At 39.5% G+C, this 24,595-nt stretch overlaps 1 pseudogene; it reads right to left on the bottom strand.

Moving 5' to 3' along the window:
* Positions 1-238: 238 nt before the first annotated feature.
* On the bottom strand, positions 239-8,737 carry LOC147417840 (uncharacterized; annotated as a pseudogene).
* Positions 8,738-24,595: the final 15,858 nt, after the last annotated feature.

The raw sequence follows: 24,595 nt of genomic DNA, 5'->3' as shown, positions 1-24,595 counted from the left end.
TACTAATCTATTGGATGGTATTCCTTGAAGCGGGAGACGATGGAAGCGTTTACGAGGTTTCTCTAACTAACGGCGGGCGCCAGCAAATACGAGATGCAAGGGAGTGAGAGAAGAGACGATCTGCAGGTATTGTGCCAACTACCACAAGATTGAGCACTGCAAGGGAATGAGAGAAGAGTGTCTTGCATGTGCCTCGGTTCAATTGGTTGTAAATTATGTCAGCTCAAAACAAAAGTCATTACATGAGTAATTTGGAAACTGGGATTGGTAGTGTAACACGACCAATTTCTAAAGCCCATTCAACATAGCATTCTAAAAGGTAAGATGGGTCTGATTTGCCAGAGCATTCTTGAAAGAATGCCAATTTCTCAGCTTTTAATGGCCTAATAGCTTCCCAAAGTTTTCCATACATCTTGTCCACATCATGTATGTCCATAGCTTGGAGAACAAGCAACTCCTTGGTATCAACATCAATGCTACACACCTTCAAAAATACAAGAAGGAGATGATATGATAGTGTAGCACATAACAAAGATAATAAGTTTTTACTCAAGGGATCTAAAGTAAACAATGACTCATGAGACTAAAGTACCTTGTTTGTAATGTGGGTGACGACCTTTAAAGCTTCATCCTTTTTTGTGTTTCTACTCTTCTTACCTTTTCTCGATACATTCTCCTAAAATTACAAATATAAACTCAAAGAGAAGCACTATCATCAAAGAATAAATCTCAATGCGCTTAGAAGTGATTATACTCACCTTGTCAATAGCAAAGTCATTGTACTTTGTTGGTGTTTCAATTATACGTGATGACCTTCGAGATCACATCTCCCTAATTAAAAATAGGTAAGAAAGGCAATGAGCAATATACACTACAAAAATTAAAATAATTCAGAAGATATATTAGAACCCCTTACTTGGTCCTTTGCATTTAGCTCATGCACGCTAACATGGTCCACATTATCTTGCATTTGTTTCAATATCTACAATAATAATGTACATGTTAGATCAACTTTTCGTTCCCAAAAGCGAGTAAAGATTCATAATTCTACCTTTCTCTTCTTGGATTGAAAAGGCCATTTCTTTATAATGTTCGCCTTTTCTTTTGGAATATCCTAGTTAACAGCAAAATCAAGTTATGTAAAATACCCTCTATCTTGGACACGAATGTGAAATAATAAAGATAGTATTACCATTAACAAACTTAGACTAACAAACTAGCTCCTAGTCAAAACCATAGCCAGATTTAAGTTCTACATCAAATCCAAAAGCAAAGTAAACATGCTTCAAAACATGTATAGATATTTTTTGACTACCAACCATGGAATTTTCTTGATCAATTTTGGTAGGACATTTAATATGAGATCCTTCGCTTAATGATGGCCCTTGATCCATCACGCATGGAATCTAAGAACAAAGGTGAAAAAGCACGTATAAACATGACATGCTAAAAGAGAGCTTAACAAATGCTATTGGAATATTTTATAGCTTGATAATTTTTACTTACAATATCTCTCTCCTCTTCTAGGTCAACACTTATCACACATGAGTCTGCATTCCTTGTCATTTTGAAAGAAGAGAAGTGTGTGTCCTTTCAAGCCAAACACACAAGAGTGTTACAAACATACTACATTAATGCAAAGGAATTTCAACACAATTTCAAGCGTCAAAAACACCATATACATAGTTGATCAAAGACATATGAAAGCTTGTATAAATGTTCATGTACCTTAAATATCTCATTTCCTTCTTCCCCATTGTTTTTTGGAGTCTCAAATGAGCTACCACTTGTTGGAGATTCACCTTTCCAAATTTGGTCACGTAGATGAGGGGATTGCTATTAGAGTAACAAAACATAATAAGAGATATCATGTGATGGCTTTGTCTATTAGAGTATGCTTATACTTATCTAACTTTCCTACTCCACAACAAGCAAAACATCATGCATATCAAATATAGGTTTTCAATACTTGCACTATAGAAATAACATATATGAAATACAAGGATTTAGTAGGTGTGGCAAACGATTAGCAACTCTTATCTAGATCAACTTACCCTCTCGACATTCTGTTGACTTTCCATAGCTTCTTCTTGCTGCGTAACATCGTTGGTCTCAATTCCATGTCCTTTGTCCTTGGAGTATATGAGTAGTTAGGTAGAAATCGTATATCCACAAATTCATTAATTCAATTATCATCATATGAAGCATGACGAAGAAATATAATCTCATTCTTCTTAATCTAAATCTAGCTCAATTGAGTAGTTTAAAAAAATCTCGTTTGTCTTACGGATTCTAAGCTGTAACAATCTTGTTAGGAAAACTATAATACTTCTATTCCTATCCTCCATGGGGTGGCTTCCCAGTTATGCGGTGTAGTTATAACCCTTTGAAGCTATCATGGCTCATCACGAGCATGACTAAAAATTGTAATATTTCGGTTATGACAATGGATCCACTTGTTGGGGTATAAAGCCCAATGTGATCGCCTAGGTAAGTGGGTGGGCCGCCAGGTATGTACACATATTCTTTTGTAAAAACCTAATAAGAACTCACTATGCTCTACACATTACAGTAGAGCGAGTTCACCATATCATCGTGCTCTTCTTCTCGCACTCTCTCTCACGTCGCACTTCCGCTCGTACTCCTTCAACTGGTATCAGAGCTCAGATCGAGGCTCGGGGCAGCACTGCAGGAGGCTAGAGTCACCAGCTCAGATTGGAGTGAAATTCGACAGGCAAAGACACGGCCCCAAATCTTGTGGGTCATCTCCGTCATCTCGGCTTCGATAAAGTTCTGCGCAGGCCATTTTCGACTACGTGGTCTCAGCGGGTGCAGATCCGACTCTGCAAATTTGGGGTTTTCGGCCAACGACTGCAGGTGCTGAGGATATCGACACTCCCAGAGTGTTGATTTGTGGCTGTCTACACATCGAAGGACGGATCACAGTTCTTGGAGGCGTGTCACATACGACACGGGCGCATCTACACACAGACTGTAGGCGACATCCACTAGTTCATAAGGTTGATATTGGTTCAGAGGTCAGTTTACAGGGGAAACTCTGCCGAATTTTTCCCAGGAAAGTAAACTACTGTGAAGCGTAGCTATGGCTGGATCACAGGACACTGCTCTTTACAATATCAAGAAGCTGGATGGAACCAATTTCCCATTGTGGAAGAAGCAGATTTGGCACGTGTTGATACAAAAGAAGCAGATAAAACCTATAAAGCTCAAGGGGATAAAACCAGAAGATATGGACGAAGATGAATGGAGCGAAATGGATGAATTGGCACTTTCTACCATTATGCTGATTTTGGTAGAAAGCGTTTACTTCAATGTAGCAGACGAGATTTCGGCTTATCAAGCATGGTTAAAGCTGAGTGATCTTTATGAGAAGCAGAGTGCAGCTTCACAGGTATACTGGCTTAAGAAGCTTGTTGACTTGAAGATGAAAGAAGGGACACCTATGTCCAATCATCTAAATGAATTCAACACAATCTACAGTCAGTTGTCAGTGCAAGGTGTCAAGTTTGATGAACCTGTTAGAGCTATGTTCCTGTTGATCACATTGCCGGAAAGTTGGGACACTTTTCGCACAGCTTTGAGTAATTCTGCACCTCCAGATGGTTTGAACATAGCAGGTGTAGAAGGAAGTCTGCTTACTGAAGAAACCAATAGAAAGACAATGGACAAAGGCAAAGGAATAGCCTTAGTTGTCAGGGGAAGGACCAAAGAAAAGTACAAAGGTGGAAGAGGAATCAGTCTCGTAGCAAGTCCCGCGGTGCTAAAGGCAAGAGTGACATAGAATGCTACCATTGTGGCAAGAAGGGTCACATGAAAAGAGACTGGAGAGAATGGAAAGCAAAAAAAGACAAAGAGAAAGCTGAAGACCATGGTGAGAAGAACAAGTCCTCAGTGAAGATTCAAGAAATAAATGTGACAAACACTGTTGCAGAGGATGACAGCCTAGTGTCAGGAGACATCTACTTCTTGAAGAATACAATGCACTCAGCTCTTCTTACAGCATCTGATGGAAATGCACTGAGTGACTGGATTATAGACTCAGGGTCATCACTTCATGTGTCTCCAAACAAGGAGTGGTTTACCTCTTATGTGACCACTAAAGATCATGTTCGGCTAGGAAATGGGCAGACATGTGAGATCTTAGGTGTTGGAGATGTTCAATTGAAGTTTCAGAATGGCTCTTCTTTCACGCTGAAGAATGTGAGACATGTTCCCGCAATTACAAAGAGCTTGATCAGCACAGGTTTACTTGATGATGCTGGCTACGTCACCACTTTTGGACAGAACATGTGGAAGATATCCAAGGGTTCTATGACAGTAGCACATGGAGTAAAGTCTGGAGGAATTTACATGATTTATGTATCAAATGTCTCTAAAAATGTAATCAATGTAACCGAGCAGCCGAACGTTTCTTTGTGGCATAGCCGGTTAGGACATATGTCCAAGAAGGGAATGGAAATCTTGTCTCGTTCTGGTTATTTGCCTGGCTTTTCATTTAACGATTTTGAATTCTGTGAACATTGTCTGTATGGTAAGCAAACACAGCAGCCACATAAGCATAGAAGCAGTAGAAGAGATACACAGTTGGCACTTGTTAATAGTGATTTGTGTGGACCTATGCCTAACCTATCTCTAGGGGGAGCTTCTTACTTTATGACATTTATAGATGATTACTCGAGGAAAGTATGGGTTTACTTTTTCAAGCACAAGGATGAAGCGTTTAGTGTTTTCAAAATGTTTGTGACACTTGTGGAGAATCAGAGTGGCAAGAAGCTTAAATGCTTACGCACTGACAATGGTGGAGAGTATGTTTCAAAGGCCTTTCAGGACTTTTGTGAGTCAAAAGGTATAAAACGTGAACTTACTGCTCCTTACAATCCTCCTCAAAATGGTGTTGCTGAGAGGATGAATAGGACCATACAAGAGAAGGTCATAAGTATGTTGTCTAATGCACAGCTGCCAAATGGGTTTTGGGCTGAAGCTGTATCAACAGCTGTTCATCTTGTAAATAGATCTCCTAGCAAGGTTTTGCAGAAGGATTCAGTGCCAGAGATGGTATGGTCAGGCAAAATGTCCTCATACAAGCATCTCAAAGTCTTTGGCTGTGAGGCATATACTCACGTTCCAAAGGAATTTAGGAACAAACTTGAGCCAAAGAGTAGAAAGTGCATCTTTCTAGGCTATGGTAATTCTGGTGAGATGGGGTACAGACTTTGGGATCCCGAATCCAGAAAGGTTGTCCGCAGCAATGATGTTCACTTTAATGAATCCAAATATCATTCTAAACCAGAGAGGGTTGAGGAGACTAGAAGAGTTGTCTTCCAAGAAGATGGACCTGCACGTGCAAGAAAAAATGTCAGGGCTCAAGAGGAGCAAGGACAGGATAGAGTGAAACCACAGGTTGTGGCTGAGCCTGAGCCACCTATTGTGCGTAGATCTGGACGTGTCACGCGACCTCCTGATAGGTTTGTTCCATCTATGAACTATGTCATGTTGACTGATTGCAATGAGCCTTCATGTTACAAGGAAGCAGTGCAAATGAAGGACTCCGGGAATTGGCAATTGGCCATGCAGTCAGAGATGACAGCTCTGCATAAAAACAAGACATGGAAGCTCGTTAAATTACCACAGGGCAAAAAGGCTCTACCTTGTAAATGGGTTTCCAGGTATAAGATCACCGCTCATGATAGTTAGCCAAAGTACAAAGCAAGGCTTGTTGCCAAGGGCTTTAAGCAAGAACAAGGCATTGACTACATTGAGATGCTTTCTTGCATTGGTTGCCATATTAGATTTGGTGTTGCACCAAATGGATGTCAAGACATCGTTCTTGCATGGTGATTTAGATGTGGAAATTTACATGCAGCAGCCAGAAGGGTTTGTTGAGAAAGGCAAGGAAGATTGGGTATGCCAGTTGTTAAAGAGTCTTTATGGCTTAAAACAATCACCGAGGGCATGGTACCATAAATTCCACAAGTTTATGCTTTCTCAAGGCTACAAACGTAGTGAGTTCGATCACTGTCTATATACAAAGAAGGCTAAGGATGGTAGTTGGCTGATCCTTATTTTGTATGTGGATGACATGTTGATTGCTGGCAAGCACTTGGAAGAAATTTCAGCTTTGAAGTCAAAGATGGCAAAATCGTTTGACATGAAAGACATGGGTGAGGCAAGTCATATACTTGGTATGCGCATTGAGAGAGACAGATGAAAGAAGTTGATTTGGTTATCTCAAACAGAGTATATTGACAAGGTTTTGCAACGTTTCAATATAGAGAAGGGAAAGGCATTGAGTGTTCCATTGCCACCATATGTGAAACTTAGCAAACAAGATTGTCCTGTGTCTGAGGAAGAACAGGCTGAAATGGATAAGATTCCATATGCGTCTGCAGTGGGTAGTTTGATGTATGCAATGATTGCTACTCGCCCAGACATTGCATTTGTAGTGGGAGTAGTAAGTCGATACATGTCAAACCTAGGCAAGAAACATTGGGAGGAAGTGAAAGGAATATTGAGATACCTGAAAGCTACAAAGAGTATGCGTATATGCTATGGGAGTTAGGAGCTAAGCGTAAAGGGTTTTACAGACTCAGATTATGCAGGTGAATTAGACAACCGAAGGTCTACGTCAGGGTATGTCTTTACATTGGCTGGTGGAGCAGTATCATGGCGTTCTAGATTACAAGATTGTGTTACTCAGTCTACTACAGAGGCTGAATATGTTGCATCATTAGAGGCATGCAAAGAATCAATTTGGCTTAATCGACTAGTAAATAGATTTGGGAATCAAAGAAGAGATGCCTGTGTTATATTGTGATAGTCAAAGTGCTATACAATTGGCTCGCAATCCAGTTTATCACTCAAAGACAAAGCATGTGGATGTGAAGTATCATTTCATCAGGGAAATGCTCGAGGATAAGCAACTTCAGCTTGTCAAAGTTCACACCACAGAAAATCCTGCTGATCTACTTACAAAAGGACTTCCCTCAGAGAGCTTTGCGCATTTTTGCAAGCAGTTAGGTGTAGGGTAGTACATCACTTCTCTACATCTCTTGTATATTAGCTTGTATAGTAGCTTCTCTCACACTTAAAGTACCACATTGGATTTTAAGTGGGAGGTTGTTGGGGTATAAAGCCCAATGTGGTCGCCCAGGTAAGTGGGCGGGCCACCAGGTATGTACACATATTCTTTTGTAAAAACCTAATAAGAACTCACTATGCTCTACACATTACAGTAGAGCGAGTTCACCATATCGTCGTTCTCTTCTTCTCGCACTCTCTCTCGCGTCGCACTTCCGCTCGTACTCCTTCACCACTCACAGTTGTGAGTTTTCTTTATTAAAAAAAAACCCATAATACTTCTATCTGGAACGTGTTATCTTGAGCCAAAAGGCTAGTCTAAAGTTTGGGTATAAAAGCCAAGAAGGATAGTTTCACTAGGTCTATGGCCTATTTAGTGTCACAAGTACATCACTTGATTATAGAAAATTTCTTTCAAACATTTTCACATAGAAAGTAAAGCAAAATGAAATGAGCAAATCTCACATCCCAAGGAGTTACCTTTTCGAAATCAACTTGATTTGTAACATGGTGGTCCTCTCCCATTATCTCAAACCTTGAATGATATTGTAAAACAAAATGATTAATTTAATAATCAATAAATGATAAAGAATTGATGATGTATCTCAATCGTCCAATGCAAGCATTGTCATAGTAGCGAATAGACAAATTTCACTAGAACACAAGGCACATTTTGTGGCTCAAAAAGTTAATTTCACTATGTGAAAAGAAAAAAGATTAGTTTCGCTACATCTATAAGCTATTCTATATAAATAATCTAACGATGTTATATTGTACCTGCACAAAACAAGCATTGTAGATCTTGTTTCTAGTGCCAAGGCCCAGGGTTGTTTTGTCGATAGAAAACTTGAGTATACTAAATCCAAGCATTCCATGGGATTTTGAGCTAGTATAGAAATGCCAAATTCTTTGAGGAATGGCATTCACATAACATTCAATTTAGATCACCACTCCACTAACAACATTTGAAAGAAAAAGATAACAACACGAAAATAGACTTGTAGAAATTAACCTCATTCATTTTGACCAATCCCCAAAGATATTTCATTTCATCACGAAAACATCTATCAAAGATGAGATAGAATTCAATTATTTTCAAATTTGACGTAGTTTGGATATTAGCTATGCACAAAGAGTTTTATATGACTCTAGGCAACATGGACAAGTGGACACTATAATAGATCTTTCCCACTTGCATAAATGCTTAATAGAATAAATGATGAAGAAGCATAATAGTTGTCATTTTAGCATAAATAAACATACACGCTTCTGTTGGTGGTCACAATATGAGCATACCAAAAGAAGACTTGTATTATCTTTTCGTCATAAGAAATAAATGATAAGATGACGACAAGTCATAAAACAAAGGTTTACTTACATAGCAGTTATTGCTCACATGGTACCCAAAGTTTCCATCAAAGAAAGGCTCTTCTTGACATCCACTTCTAAGTGGAGCTTGAATTTCAGGATCCAACTAATAAAAACAAGCATAAAAAATATTAGCATATATATAAACAATTAACCATTTTATTTGAGAATTTTGATGGATGTCACATACCTTGAATGGCTTGTAGTAAACTTGGTTCGTACATTGTTTAATCTGGTTACTATTAATCTCAGGGGCTATAAAACTTGACATTGATGTGGAGTTCATTGCGTACCGATTCTGTTTCTGACGGTTCACAATCCCCTCGTCACTTTGATTACTTGGGTATGATGAATTTGGCAACTCCATTGTTGTGTAATTGAATAGAGGAGACTAGTAAATACACTAAAATTACAAATCACGCAAGATAACCAAAAGTCTTGCTCGACACTTCGCTATTTAAAATACATATCTATGCTACAAATGACTGCACCTTACATATGTCACTTATCTCAATCGTCTCATTCATGAATTCGAAAAAGGTCTTTGAACCCATGCCAAAGTCACCCTTGTCCGAAAATCCTTCGTTATCCAGCGTGGTAGTCCTTTGAGTATCCTTATAAAGAAAGGTTAAATACATATAATGTTTACATGAGTCATGTCTAGCAAATAATAATGATATCCTTGAGTTTTCTACATACCATATATCCTTGCACCTTAGTACACATTTGACGTTTTGCATAAATGGAGGGTATGGCAATGCCATCTCCCTACCATGTAGCATATTGGGTGTCACAATACATAACAATTTTAAGAAAGATGATTACACAAAAAATAAAAGGAAGAATACGTACTATTTTGAAGTCATCAATCAACTTTCCTCCACCTCCAGGAATGTAGATAGGGCCACATAGTTGCAAGTTCTCCATTTTTTTGGAGAGCTCCACCTCCCATGTCAAGTAGTGTTGAGTACTTCTAGCCAATTGAAATGTACCCACACCAAACATGATGATATCCTTGTCTAGGCTAGGAGTTTCTATATACTCCTCACTTGTATTTCGTTGCATGTCATAACGCCATGCTATGACTAGCAATGGCATATCTTGCCTGCAACCATATAACTCAACATGCCAATCTATCTCTCCTTTATTGCACATTGAGCAAACAAGCTTAGGTTCTGGATAACACCTCCTACGCCTTGGATCTTGCCATGTGTTCGAATAGATGTCCTCTTTGAATGAGGATATGTCGTGTGAGGGAAGTAAACTTGGCCTAATTTCCTCTATGGTTTTTGTTGGCACTCCATTGGACTTTAGATGAGCATCATTATTACCATTACAAGCACCCCTTCCCTTCCTATTATAATGCCTCCATTATAACACTTTGGCATAAACATCATCAACATCCCATGGGAAAGAATGACCTTCTCCAAAATCTATTTCACCCAGCATGTGAATGTTAGCTTCAATGAAATTACGAATATGTTGAGCTTAATCCCTATGAGTTCGCAAGTTAACACTGGAAAACTCCTTCAAAGTTGTGTCATTAAAGCCTTTTCTAAACCATGCCCTAATTATTTTCAGTCCATCATTAAACGTGCGAAGTTGCTCTGGGTAAAATTTATGTAAGAAGGCTTTTCCCCTTAGCTCAAATAAGTGAGCAACTTCTTTGGGACGGAAGATTCGTTCGTGAGTCAAAGGTAATGCATCCGGATGAATTGGACCCATGTTTGAGCCAATGGCACGTGGTCTGTTAAATGGTATGATTAAATTAGATATAAGAAGGCCACAATTTGACAATTCAAGATTTTCATGTTTTCATCCTACCATTAGATTTCCTATCCTCTAGTTTCCTTTACGCCTAGATCAATAGGGATCAACAATCCTAATGGATTAAAAGAGAAAAGGTGGACTAAGAGTTTGAAAACTTGTTTCTAGTAACTTTAAACTGTAGCAATGTATTAAGGTCACAACATGATGACAATCAAAATCCATAAAAGAAAATGTCAAAAACAAAGACAATGGGTAGAATATACCTTGGATGAGCGATGTTATTACGAGGCATCGTTTGCTTGTATTTGTGTCCTCATTGAAAGATTACAAAAGTTGCAGAGTAGCTCTCGTTCCCTCAAGCCATAATCTCCCCTCTACGGTACTTTGAGAAGCTTCCTTAACACTAGGTTGGTAACCTAACAGGACATAAAAGTGTCCTTTCAGGGTTTTGAAAAAAACCTCCAAAACCATAGTAGATCCACTCATTTTGTAAAATCCTTTCATGAGGTTATAGTTCAAGGCCTACTACACATGGAAAAAATAAGAAACTTGTAAAATTTCTCATCTTTTGGTCACACCAAGTCTCCAAAGTCGATGGACTAGTACATTTTCTTCAAAATAGTCATTTCTTACGTTTTGTTGCATAAAAATAAGATTAGGGATTTTTGTAGGACTTGAGATAAATTCCCTAGTTAACTTCAATGGGTTGGTGATCACAACATATGATTGCTTCTCACTCACTATTTTTTGTTTTGCCAAAATAAATAGGTACAAAAAAGTTGAATTTTCACCATTCTGCAAACCTATCATCAAAGTTTCTATAGCCACGCTCAATACAAATAATATATGCATGTTTTCTTAGTTCCCTATTGTCCTTTGGGTTCATAAGGAGCCATGGAGCATGTCAAAAGAATAATACATCTCTTACCAAGGGGAATCTTGGGGACAAAGATGAAGTCCTAAATACAGCAAACATGAAAAAACTGGGTTCAACATTATGAGTTGTAGAATCCCATAGAAACTATTCAATATCTAGCCAAATTTGATCCTTATGACTAGATATGGTTACTACCTACAAAATGCATGTAGTTGTCACAAGAAACTAACAATATCGAAAAAGCTATACTTGATATACTAGAATGTTTTGTTTTCTTCAATAATTGAAAAAATCAACCATCGTCGTCTACTATGCAAAATAGGGTATTAGGTGCCCCACAACTCAAGGAATATTAGCTTTATGTTACAATATGCGACATAGAAAATCAAAAGTGCATTTGGATATCATGAAAGCCACCAAAAAAATCATAGAAGAGCTAAAATTGACTAAAAAACAGGATTTGACAATTTTTGTAATTTGGTCATAACTTACAAGTTTAACATTTATTTCTCCCTAGAAGCATTAGGACATGTTGAGGACTACTAATGATAGTTCTCTAGCATTATAGACCTCACAAACATGAATTCTAGAGTGGTATAGTTGCAAAAAGTTGGAAAAAGCCAAAAACAGGACCCGTTTTTTCACACATTTTAGGTTGTGAAATGTTGTGCAAGGACAAGGTTAAAGATGAAATTGATATTCCAAAAAAATGTCGAGTTTTTTTCAGCTCATGAGACAACTTTCTAGATAGATAGCACCTCAAAATCCATTTTGAAACTCTTGACATAATTCAAGGAAAATGGTCACTTAACAAGACATAAAAGTGTCCCAGGACATAAAAGTGTCCCATTACCAACCTAGTGTTAAGCACTACCGCATCTATGCCCAACCACCAGCTTTGCGTTCTGCCAGAGCTCCACCAGAAGACGACACCAAGCAGAGTGTTTAGCGCTAGCGCTTCAACAAGATCGAGGTTGCCATAGCTACAACTCTCGAAGCAGCACATTGAAGCTCCCACATTTCTCTTAAGCGGCAGGGCCGTTTGTATGGCTGGCTCCTTGGAGGAGTAACCGTGTAGGTTGGCAGCATAAGAGGAGGAGGATGTTAGTTCTTTCTGGGCAGAATTTTGGTGGCACAGTACCTTAGAGGTGGTCGTTAAGGGAACTCACACATGCAGAGAAGCTGGCTCCAGCTAGGGCCAATGACGAAGGTCAGATACATTAATTGGCCGAGCAAAGGCGATATGAAGCATTGGGGAAGAAGCAAGAGAATGTGGGTCCTAGGTTTGGTAATGAAGAGGCAAGGACCAAGTACATTGCATCGGTGACCATTGGCCTCGATCTGCGCCTCTTGAGCTAGCAAGCGAAAGTGCCGTTGGCTCATTTTGATTTCGATAACGGGGTATCATCCCCCATATTTTCTCAAAACGCCCTTCAAAATACCCCTGGTTTTGAGAATAAATTTCTCCAAAGTTAGTAGGTTTTCATACGAAGACTGGCTGTCTATCAATACAAGATGATATAACAAGAGATGAACCGCTTCATTACTTTTAAACATAATTGCCCTTTTTTTGTGAGGTAATCTGTGACAAATTACATGCTTAAGCACTCAAAGACAGATCTCAATTGTCAAAACGGAATAAAGGTAAGAAAATCTTGAAGAATCCAACAAAAATAGGGTATTTTGGGATTTTTGAACACTCTCTCATACTTTGTGAATTTCCAAAAATTAGAGGGGTATTTTGGTAATTTTCTCATCTATTTATAGTTTGGGTGATTTGATTTTCAATAACGCTGTGGTAAATATGCTTTCAAGATTTTTTTAGTAAGGACTTGGGCATGGGAAAAGTGTGTCGCATGTTAGCCTTGAGCCGGCCGGTTAGACATTTTTGGATAGCCGGTTGAGAGGATTTACTGAAAAAGAAAACATTCAACTAGTTTTGCAAGAAAAAAGTGTAGATGGAGCTAAAAATATAGCTTAATATGCAAAATTTCCACTCAAGAAATGGCTTAGAGGGATTTACGGATGTTTGGCATGATAGTTTTTTATGACATTAAGTTACACAACTTGCTTCATAGTTATCCATGAGGATAACTATGCATAGGTATGCCGTTAAATACAATTATGCCTCTACTCGCACGAAATAGAGGTATGCTCTTGCGTAGTATGCTTGGATGACTTACAAGAGAAACTAAGAGAACATGTCTACATTCGTTAGACAATTAAAAGAGAGAGCAAGGATGTAACCGCTTGTCGATATTGCCCACCACCATTTTAATGTATGTTGATGAATCACGCTAGGTTGCAAGCTAGTTGTGCCACTGCATGGGTATGCCCCATTTTATTTCAAGATGGTGACAAAAACATTTCACGATTAGTGAATGGCACTCATATAATGGACTAGGAAGCTAATAATAAGTAATGCCTCATATTATGGATCGTAAATGTCAATTAAAAATACTATCTCAAACTCCAAGATATAATACATAAGGCTTGTAATCATGTTTCATTTTCCCTATTATGATATTATCATGGTAGTATGTAAGAAGGTGGAATTTGATGAGAATACACCTCATCATACGTACATAGGGATGGTACTCATATAATGGACTAGGAAGCCAATCATCATAAGTAGTGCCTCATATTATGGATCGTAAATGTCAATTAAAATTAATAGTATCTCACTACAAGAGGCTATTCATATTAGCGACGCTCACACAGCGACGCTCAAAAAAAAAATTCCCAGCGTCGCTATGAGCGTCGCAAATTTACAAAGAAATTTGCGACGCTCATAGCGACGCCGGTTGGGCTAAAAAAATAATCGAGCGCGCCCAAAAACTCAGATCTCAGATCTGAGTTTTTTGGCGCCCTCAAGCAAGGAGCAGGTAACACTCTCCCTCTCTCTCTCTCTCTCTCTCTCTCTCTCTCTCTTTTTCTTCTCCACACACACACACACACACACACACACACACACACACACACACACACACACACACACACACACGAGGAGAGGAAGGAGAGCCAGGTATGCTCCTTCCCTCTCTTCATTCTCATGTTCCCTTCCCCTCTTTCTCTCTCCCTCTCTCTCTCTCTCACACACACACATACACACACACACATAGTGTTTTTGACAGAGAGAGAGAGAGAGAGAGAGAGAGAGAGAGAGAGAGAGAGAGAGAGAGTACAAACAAAAATAAAAACGCACACACACATACATAAACAAAGAATGCACACACACATTGAGAGAGGAAAAGAGAGAGAGAGCATGGATAAACAAAAAACGCATGCATTGAGAGAGGAAAAGAGAGAGAGAACATGCATAAACAAAAAACGCACACATTGAGAGAGGAAAAGAGAGAGAAAACATGCATACGATCCAAAAAAACGCACACATTGAGAGAGAAAGAGAGAGAAACTAATTTAACGTCGTAGGAAACTAATTAAAATTAAAAGACCTAAAGATCTAGCCGACGAGGAGTTGAACTCAAGACCTATTATTCAAGAGGGAAATGGCATAACCAATCTATCATACTTGGCATGGGTGATAGAAAGGTTATACCATTTATCTCTTTTTATTGGCACACACATCCACACACGCGCACACACACAAGAAGAAGAGAGTTATAACGTCGTAGGAAACTATCCTAAAAGACGTTAAAGATTAGGTTAGATGTAGACTTACGTTAAATTAGATTTAGGTTTATTTTTAACTAGATTTACGTTTATTTACGCTAGATTTAGATTTACGTTATATTAGATTAGATTTAGGTCTCCATAGACTGCGATGCCTGCATGAAGCGGGTGAAGAATGCCCTCAATGGAATATAGGGTATTGCTGCCTTCACTCATGGTGGGCTCCGTCGATCCAAAAGTACTGGTGAAATGTCTTCAGAAGATAGGGAAGAAGGTGGATCTTCAGGGCGGCAAGAGTCACTACATCCCCGACACAATGACCATCTAGACAACCTCTAGTCATTCAACAACAACTTCAAAGTTAGTAACAAGAGCAAGAACGGTCTAAAGGGCCAATTGTTGTCGTCAGATGTGGATGGAGATGAGGCAGCGTCACCGCCGGAAGTTAACTCTCACATCTTTAGTGATGAGAATGCCAACTCTTGCCGAGTTATGTGAAAAATTATGTGTTAAATCAGTTTTAAAGTCTTATAATCCCTGTTAGTTTAGTTCTTTGTTTTTAATATAACATAATTTACGTTAGATTTAGATTTATGTTATATTAAATTAGACATAGATTTATTTAGGTTTACCCACACACACACACACACACACACACAAGAAGAAGAGAGTTTTAACGTCGTAGGAAACTATCCCAAAAGACGTTAAAGATTAGGTTAGATGTAGACTTACGTTAAATTAGATTTAGGTTTATTTTTAGTTAGATTTATGTTTATTTAGATTTACGCTTATTTACGTTAGATCGAGTCCACGCAAGAATTACTTACGGTTTAGGGTTTAGAGTTAGACGAACAGTGAAAAGATCTACTGTGAAAAGATGTTAAGATGCTGTGAAGTGCTACAGCTAGAGAAGAGGCAAAGGGGTTTTGTCCACTACATGCAGTATCATGTAGACGCGGGTGTGTAGATTTCTTGTACCCACAAATATAGGTATTGACCAATAAAGACGAGATTATAACCCGGTGGTTCTGATCTCCGTGCACCTCTAGACCGAGGTGTGCGGGGATTGGACATGATTAGAGAATGTGAGAGAGAGAGAGAGAGAGAGAGAGAGAGAGAGAGAGAGAGAGAGAGAGAGAGAGAGAGAGATAAGACGAAGAATGCCAATAGAATATTAAATTTGTTGTCCAGGTTATAAGTTTTTTATCCCCATTATGAGTAGTGACGAGGATGTGGGACCGTCCAACCGAAACACCTATCTCTCAACGAGGGTCTTATGTCCTTGTAATCAATGCAAGCATGCTGTGCGACGGACAAGACGTGTTTCTTTGCAGCACGTTCGCGAATTTGGCGAGTTCGATCCATCTATTATAGATCGAGTTGTTGCCAATTATAACTCGTCGGACTCTGACGCTGGCCAACAAGCAGCAATCTTGCAACCCAATAGACGTGTTCGTAGGCGCTTTGGTCAAGCAGCATATGTGAGGCCACAAGATGTAGCCTCTGACAGCTCGGGGGATGATCATGCAAAGCACATTCCCAACGAGGCAATGTTTGAGCCCGAGATTGATGAAATGATCGAGACGATCATGGATTCAGAAAGGCTTATCTATGATGATATGAAAAGTGAAGCCGATACGCCATTGTATAATGGAGCACGTATGTCTAGATTGAAAGCACTCCTGGTTCTTCTCAACATGCAGGCAAAGTTTGGATGGAGTGACACTAGCGTCACAGCGCTTTTCAGGTGATCTATTACAATTAGTTTACTTTAATAAAACTCTAAATGTATAATGATCTGATAGATTTTTACACAACTGTATCATATTTTTATGTTGTGTAGATTGCTGAAAGAGCACATACTACCAGCTGACAATGTGATGCCAGATTCTCGAGATGAAGCAAGAAAGATTTTGCGAAACTTGGGGATGGATTACAATTCTATCCACGCTTGTCCTAATGACTGCATTCTTTTCAGAGGGGAATACATAGACATGGAGAAGTGTCCGAAATGTGATTCCGAAAGATATCGAGTAGATCTCCACGGGACAAAAATTCCACAAAAGGTTTTGCGACATTTCCCTCTGCTTCCTCGCATCAAGCATTTCTTCGAATGTAAGTCCATGGCCGCCCTAGCATCATGGCATGAGGAGAATAAATCTTCGGATGGTGTGCTACGAATTCCTGCAGATTGCGTAGCCTGGAAACATATAGATGGAACATGGTCGGATTTTGCCAGGGAAGCTCGAAATTTGCGCTTAGGCCTGGCTATGGATGGCGTAAATCCATTTGGTCAAAGATCAACATCTTACAGTGTATGGCCCATTGTCATCGTCAACTACAACATTCCCCCGTGGTTGACTACGAAGAAGGGGCACCTATGGCTAAGCTTGATTGTGCCAGGGCGATATAAAGTGGGGAATATGGATGTGTATCTTCGTCCACTATTGGAAGAGCTACAACAATTGTGGATTGGCATAGAGGTGGTGGATATGAGCCGACACACAGGACGACGGAATGCTTTGATCAGAGGCATTCTAATGTGGACCATGCATGACTATCCCGGGCTAACAGAATGCTCCGGTGATCTATTGACACTCCTCACTCAGACACTGTAAATCTTGTTTTTTCCCATAGTTGATCTATTATCATGTGTATACATGCAGGGCTTCAAACAAGCGGATACAGAGCATGTGTCACATGTGGACCTAGACTGAATGCACGTAGGGCACCCTCACTGTAGAAGCAAATCTACGAAGGTCATCAAGCGTATCTTCCAGAGAATCATGTGTTACGCGACGGCTTTTTGGGAAGAGAGCCACCAAGGATGTCTGCACAAGCATGGTTAGAGCAGAAGGAGATGTGCGATGACGGATTGCCTCCAGGGATGAAGAGACTATCTCTATGGTACGAGTTACCATACTGGCCCCGACTCATGATCAATCACTTGCTCGATCCAATGCACATATTCAAGAATGTGGGTAATCTACTATGGGACCATCTGACCGGCAAGAAAGATACTTTGGGAGCCAGAGTTGACCTTAGAAATGTGGATCGTATGGAGCAATATTGGCCTCAAACATCGTCTGATGGATCGATAAAACTCCCTAAAGCACCATGGATTTTCACAGGAGCCCAAGAACGCAAAGTAAAAGAGACCATTCGATCTTTGCGGACCCCCACTGGCGTAAGGCACTTGCTCCGAACGTGTTTTACTAAAGAAGAAAAGCTTACCAGTTTGAAGTCACACGATTGGCATAAAATGTGTTAGGTACGTTCATAGTGGACTTTATTATCATTGCATAAAATGTGGACTTTAATATCATTGCTGCACATACTTTACAGTTTATTTTACCGGTTGCCATTGAAGGATGTTTGTCTCTCGACATCCGTAACACAATCTACAAACTTGCAAAGCTGGTGCAATGGATCTCACAAAAGGAGATCAACGTAGACTCCATACCATTCGCCAAACTAAATGCTGCGGAGCTTGTGTGCGTGTTTGAGAAACATTTTCCTACTACAATGCTAACCATTCAGGTGCATCCTCTTGTTCACATAGTTGACGAGGTGGAAATAGCTGGCACAGTTCATTCCAGATGGATGTTCTTCTTAGAACGTTTCATGAAAACGCTTAAGGGATATGTGCGTCAAAAGGCACGTCCGGAGGGTAGCATGGCAGAAGGTTGGTTGGTATCAGAGTCCCTAGTGTACATTGGAGAGTGGCTAGACGGATTTGATAAATCCCAGGACACGCTATGGCGAACCATAGATGATGAGCGCATATCTGGGATTGTCATGTGCAATCTCGGTGTTGAGAAGAAGATGACGGAAGATCTAGAGGCTAAAATCAATCGATTTTGCATGCTTCACAATCCAGTGATGCAAAAGTGGATTTCACAATATGAGGATGCAAAGCAAGAGCGACAAAGGGCACGAATCGAGTGGAGATGGGGAAGACAACCACCGATGCACTATCCAGCGGTTCTGGAGAGCCTACCAACCTTCATGAGCTTAAGATGGTTGCACAACCAATTGAAAAGCGCACAACAATGCGGTGACGAAGTGACTGAGGAAGAGTGGGAGTACTCTCGGGGTTGCGCGACCAAGGTAAGTTTGCAATGTACGACTAGCAAGTGACTTTATTTCTAAACGTTTGAATGACCACTCATAATCTTTGTTCGTTGTAGTATAAGTCATACACAGCAGCATGGTGTAAAGGTCGACATTTTAGGGTGGAACGAATCGACAAAAAGCGTTTTACTCAAGATTGTGGAATCATGGCAAAATTTGAACAGTCTAGTCGACGACGTTCCTCTGATGCAGATCCTGTGGTGGCGGAACTCACTTACTTCGGCACGCTGCAAGAGATTTTGAGGATCGATTACAAAGGATTTTTTGTCGACTTGTTCGACGTGCAATGGTTCAAGATAATCATGGAGGGTCGCAACGCTACTCTGCGTAGAGGAGAGTCTGGTTTTCTTGAGGTGGATTCTACTAAGAAATGGACTGACCTAATAGACACTTTCGTACTACCCGAGCATTGTGAACAAGTAAGTATGTAAATAGTTAACATCCCCCTTTTACAAGTTATGTGCTTGAAAGCTCTCATGTAAGTTATGTGGCTCTGGCAGGTAATATTTCATCCTACAAAGTCTACATCAAACTGGTGGTACGTCATAGAGGTAGCCCCTCGTAGTGCAAGGACGCATGAAGGCTACCATGTGCCAATCACAACGGCATCAATGGAGGAGATCAGAGAAGATGCTCAATCAGAAGCCGCTGCGGTGATGCCAGACGAGCATCAAGATGCTACTACTCTATATGGGGTGCATGCAGAGGAGCTACAAAATGAAACAGAGGATATGTGTTTAAACGGAGAGCTCTATATAGATATAGGAAGTTATGCTGAGTTATGCGAGGATGAGAGAGAGATCTCTTAAAGCCACAAATATTGTATTTGAACAATTTTGCTCCGTGTTGTAAAAGCTCTGGCTCTCTAAGTACCTTCCATGGTGTATAACGCTCTTTTCTACTCGCGCTCACATCTTTTGATTGAAAATTCTGAGTTTTCGACTTGCCTCTTCTATCACTCAATTCATTGCGTCATTGTATTTATATGCATCATTACGTCATTGTATTTAATGGTCTTTGCGTCATTGTCTACTCTATTCATTCAATATTAAGTTTAAATATTCGTGTGTTTAATGCAGGTATGGATGATGAGGAGTTTCTTTCTTCTTTGTCACCGCAGCAGAGAGTGATACGTGGAGCGTCATCGCTCTGGCGCATCATCGCGCGTTCCTACTCCATCCGCATCTCCCTCTCTTTCGGAGCATTCGGCGCGCTCCGAAGCTTCGGCGTCGACGAGACGAGCTTCACACTCGTCTAGACACCGGCGCTCTAGTGGTGGCGGTGGCGGTTGTTGTGGGGATTCCGCCACCGATGCCTCCACACCGCCTCGTGTTCGACGAGGCTCTTTACCCTCCCCTTCTTTGCCCGCCCCCACACCAGCCACAGCATCGCCATCTACGCCAGGTTTTGCACGGCTGACTGTTGCTAGAAGCTACACACCTCTACCTACTCCGCTAGGAGCCACCCCACTCGACACTTCTCGCTTCGGGGCCCAGACGCCGGTGGAGACACCTGACGTCCGTACCCCCATCGACACGCCGCTAGAGACCCCTGCCGGGACACCCAGGTTCACGCGTCACCGGCCAGAGGGCTTGTCTTACTCCATCGACTTCAGCGGCGGCATCATCATGGATGATGATGGCAAGAAGGTGATCTCGCGCATGCGTGGTCTTTGCTCTCAGCTGTTTAGACACTACATACTAAACAAATGGAGTGAAGTACCAAGTGATTTAAAAAATAGAGTCATCAGCATACTTCATGATGAGTTTCCCGTTCCAACACGGGATCAGCGCTTCAATGAAGACCTGATGAAGATTCGAATGCGCGAATACTGCAAACACAAGCGTTCCAAAGTGCAAAAAGCAATCAAGAATGGGTGGAACAAGCCAGATTGACTGGCCAAAGAAGATTGGAAGAATGCGAAGAAAGCAGCGCGCGAGAATCCCGACAAGTGGAAGCAACAAAAGGATGCAGCCAGAGCGCGAGTAGAGGTCGGGAGCTCGCACCACTTGGGGAGCGGTGGATGGGCATCATTTGAGGCCGATTTTGTAAGTGTTTTCACATTGCTCTTTATGTTCGATAGTTTAGGGTTTATGAGTTTTTTAATTCTAACATAATGAAATCTTTGTATGTTTTGACAGTGGTCGATGACAGGACGTGATCCCACACCGTACGAGCGCGAGTACGCAGGCAGGAAGGGCTTAAACGCCCTGATGGAAATTCTCAGTTCTCGCGGCGGCATGGTTAGTATTAGGGTTTACTCTTTTTTATTTTTTGTATTGTTTTATAAATGTCGTTATATGTTTATACTTACTGAAAGCTGTCTTATTGTCTTTTTTTGCAGAATCCGACAGATACGCCGCTTGGACGCGATGAGACGTCTGACTAGACGACGTCAGTTTAGCCATAGCTAGATAGCATTAGTTTAGGGTTTCTCATAGCTTATGTATCATGAGACGGATTTTATACGTCTTTTTGAACCATGTATATTATTACATTTGTCACCGCAGTTCCTTTTGCCAATCAATTCTTTATGCCTATGATGTTGTACAATTGTCATTATTACATTTGCCAATCAATTCATTTTGCCTATGATGTGTACAATTGTCAATTTTGCAAACAATGCATCTTGTGGGTGACTATTTTGGGTCTATTATCTACCCTTGCACTTTTTTTAAAAAGTGAATCAAGTACAATATGGTTGATGGGTGGCAGGGCATTCAATGCCCTGCCACCAAAAAAACTTTCTCTCGGGCGTCGCTTTAACCGTCGCTATTTATGGCCTTGTAGCGTCGCTATGAGCGTCGCTATAGTCTTCAGTGTAACCGTCGCTATGAGCGTCAGACGCTTGTAGCGACGCATATAGCGACGCTTATAGGGACGCATATAGCGACGCTCTCGTAGCGATGCTCGTAGCGACGGTTTTAGCGACGCCGGGGGTTATAAAAACCCAGTGTATTTCCGTCGCTAACAACGTTACAAGAGCACACAACCTCTTGTAGTGTCTCAAACTCGAAGATATAATAAATAAAGCTTGTAATCATGTTTCTTGTCCCTATTATGATATTATCATGGTAGTATATAAGGATGAGAATACACCTCATCATAGGATCGTAAATGTTAGCTAAAAATAGTATCTCAAACTGCAAGATATAATAAACAAGGCATGTAATCATGTTTCATTTGCCCCATTATGATATAATCATGGTAGTATATAAGAAGGTGGAGGACCTCATATGGACTAGTAAGCTAATCATAAGTAGTGCCTCATATTATGGATCGTAACTGTTAGTTAAAAATAGTATCTTAAACTGCAAGATATGAAATTAAGGGCTTGTAATCATGTTTCATTTGCCCCAGTATGATATAATCAGGGCAATATATAAGAAAGTGGAATCTGATGAGAATACACTTCATCATATGTACATAGGGATGGTACTCATATAATGGACTAGGAAGCGAATCATAAGTAGTGCCTCATATTATGGATCATAAATGTTAGCTAAAAATAGTATCTCAAACTGCAAGATATAATAAATAAGGCATGTAATCATGTTTCATTTGCCCCATTATGATATAATCATGGCAGTATATAAGAAGGTGGAGGGCCTCATATGGACTACTCAGCTAATCATAAGTAGTGCCTCATATTATGGATCGTAAATGTTAGTTAATAATAGTATCTCAAACTACAAGATATAAAAAAGGCTTGTAATCATGTTTTATTTGCCCCATTATGATATAATCATGGCAATATATAAGAAAGTGGAATCTGATGAGAATACACTTCATCATATCTACATAGGAATGGTACTCATATAATGGACCAGGAAGCGAATCATGAGTAGTGCCTCATATTGTGGATCCTAAATGTGAGTTAAAAATAGTATCTCAAACTGCAAGATATAGTAAATAAGGCTTGTAATCATGTTTCATTTTTTCCTATTATGATATTATCATGGAAGTATATAAGAAGGTGGAGGGCCTCATATGGACTAGGAAGCTAATCATAAGTAATGCCTTATATTATGGATTATAAATATTAGTTAAAAATAGTATCTCAAACTCGGAGATATATAAAAAAGGGTTGTAATCATGTTTCATTTGCCCCATTATAATATAATCATGGCAATATATATTGAAGTGGGATTTGATGAGAATACAGTGCATCATATATACATAGGGATGGTACTCATATAATGGACTAGAAAGCGAATCATAAGTAGTGCCTAATATTATAGATCGTAAATGTCAGTTAAAAATAGTATCTGAAACTCGAAGATATAATAAATAAGGCATGTGATCATGTTTCATTTTACCTACTATGATATTATCATGGTAGTATATAAGAAGGTGGAATCTGATGACATTACACCTCATCATGTTTACATATGGATGGTACTCATATAATGGACTATGAAGCTAATCATGAGTAGTGCCTCATATTATGGATCTTAAATGTCAGTTAAAATTAGTATCTCAAACTCAAAGATATAATAAATAAGGCTTGTAATCATGTTTCATTTTTCCTATTATGATATTATCATGGTAGTATATAAGAAGGTGGAATCTGATGACAATACACCTCATCATGTTTACATATGGATGGTACTCACATAATGGACTATGAAGCTAATCATAAGTAGTGCATCATATTATGGATCTTAAATGTCAGTTAAAATTAGTATCTCAAACTCAAAGATATAATAAATAAGGCTTGTAATCATGTTTCATTTTCCCTATTATGATATTATCATGGTAGTATATAAGAAGGTGGAATCTGATGACAATACACCTCATCATGTTTACATATGGATGGTACTCACATAATGGACTATGAAGCTAATCATAAGTAGTGCATCATATTATGGATCTTAAATATCAGTTAAAATTAGTATGTCAAACTCGAAGATACAATAAATAAGGTTTGTAATCATGTTTCATTTTCCCTATTATGATATTATCATGGTAGTATATAAGAAGGTGGACGGCCTCATATGGACTAGGAAGCTACTCATAAGTAGTGGGCTCATATTATGGATCTTAAATGTTAGTTAAAAATAGTATCTCAAACTGCAAGATATAAAAAAGGCTTGTAATCATGTTTCATTTGCCGCATTATGATATAATCATGCAATATATAAGAAAGTGGAATCTCATGAGAATACACTTCATCATCTATACATAGGTATGGTACTCATATAATGGACTAGGAATCTACTCATAAGTAGTGCCGCATATTATGGATCGTGAATGCCAGTTAAAAATAGTATCTGAAACTCGAAGATATAATAAATAAGGCTTGTAATCATGTTTCATTTTCCCTATTAGGATATTATCATGGTAGTACATAAAAAGGTGGAATCTGATGAGAATACACCTCATCATGTGTACATAGGGATGGTACTCATATAATGGACTAGGAAGCTAATTATAAGTAGTGCCTCATATTATGGATCGTAAATGTTAGTTAAAAATAGTATCTCAAACTCGAAGATATAATAAATAAGGCTTGTAATCATGTTTCATTTTCCCTATTATGATATTATCATGGTAGTATATAAGAAGGTGGACGTCCTCATATGGACTAGGAAGCTAATCATAAGTAGTGCATCATATTATGGATCGTAAATGTTAGTTAAAAATAGTATCTCAAACTGCAAGATATAAAAAAGGCTTGTCATCATGTTTCATTTGCCCCATTATAATATAATC

Source organism: Adiantum capillus-veneris, chromosome 30 (assembly GCF_014529385.1).
Source record: "Adiantum capillus-veneris isolate H3 chromosome 30, ASM1452938v2, whole genome shotgun sequence".
Taxonomy (NCBI): Eukaryota; Viridiplantae; Streptophyta; class Polypodiopsida; order Polypodiales; family Pteridaceae; genus Adiantum; species Adiantum capillus-veneris.
The sequence above is the reverse complement of the archived record's forward strand: the minus strand, read 5'-3'. Positions and strand labels throughout refer to the sequence as shown.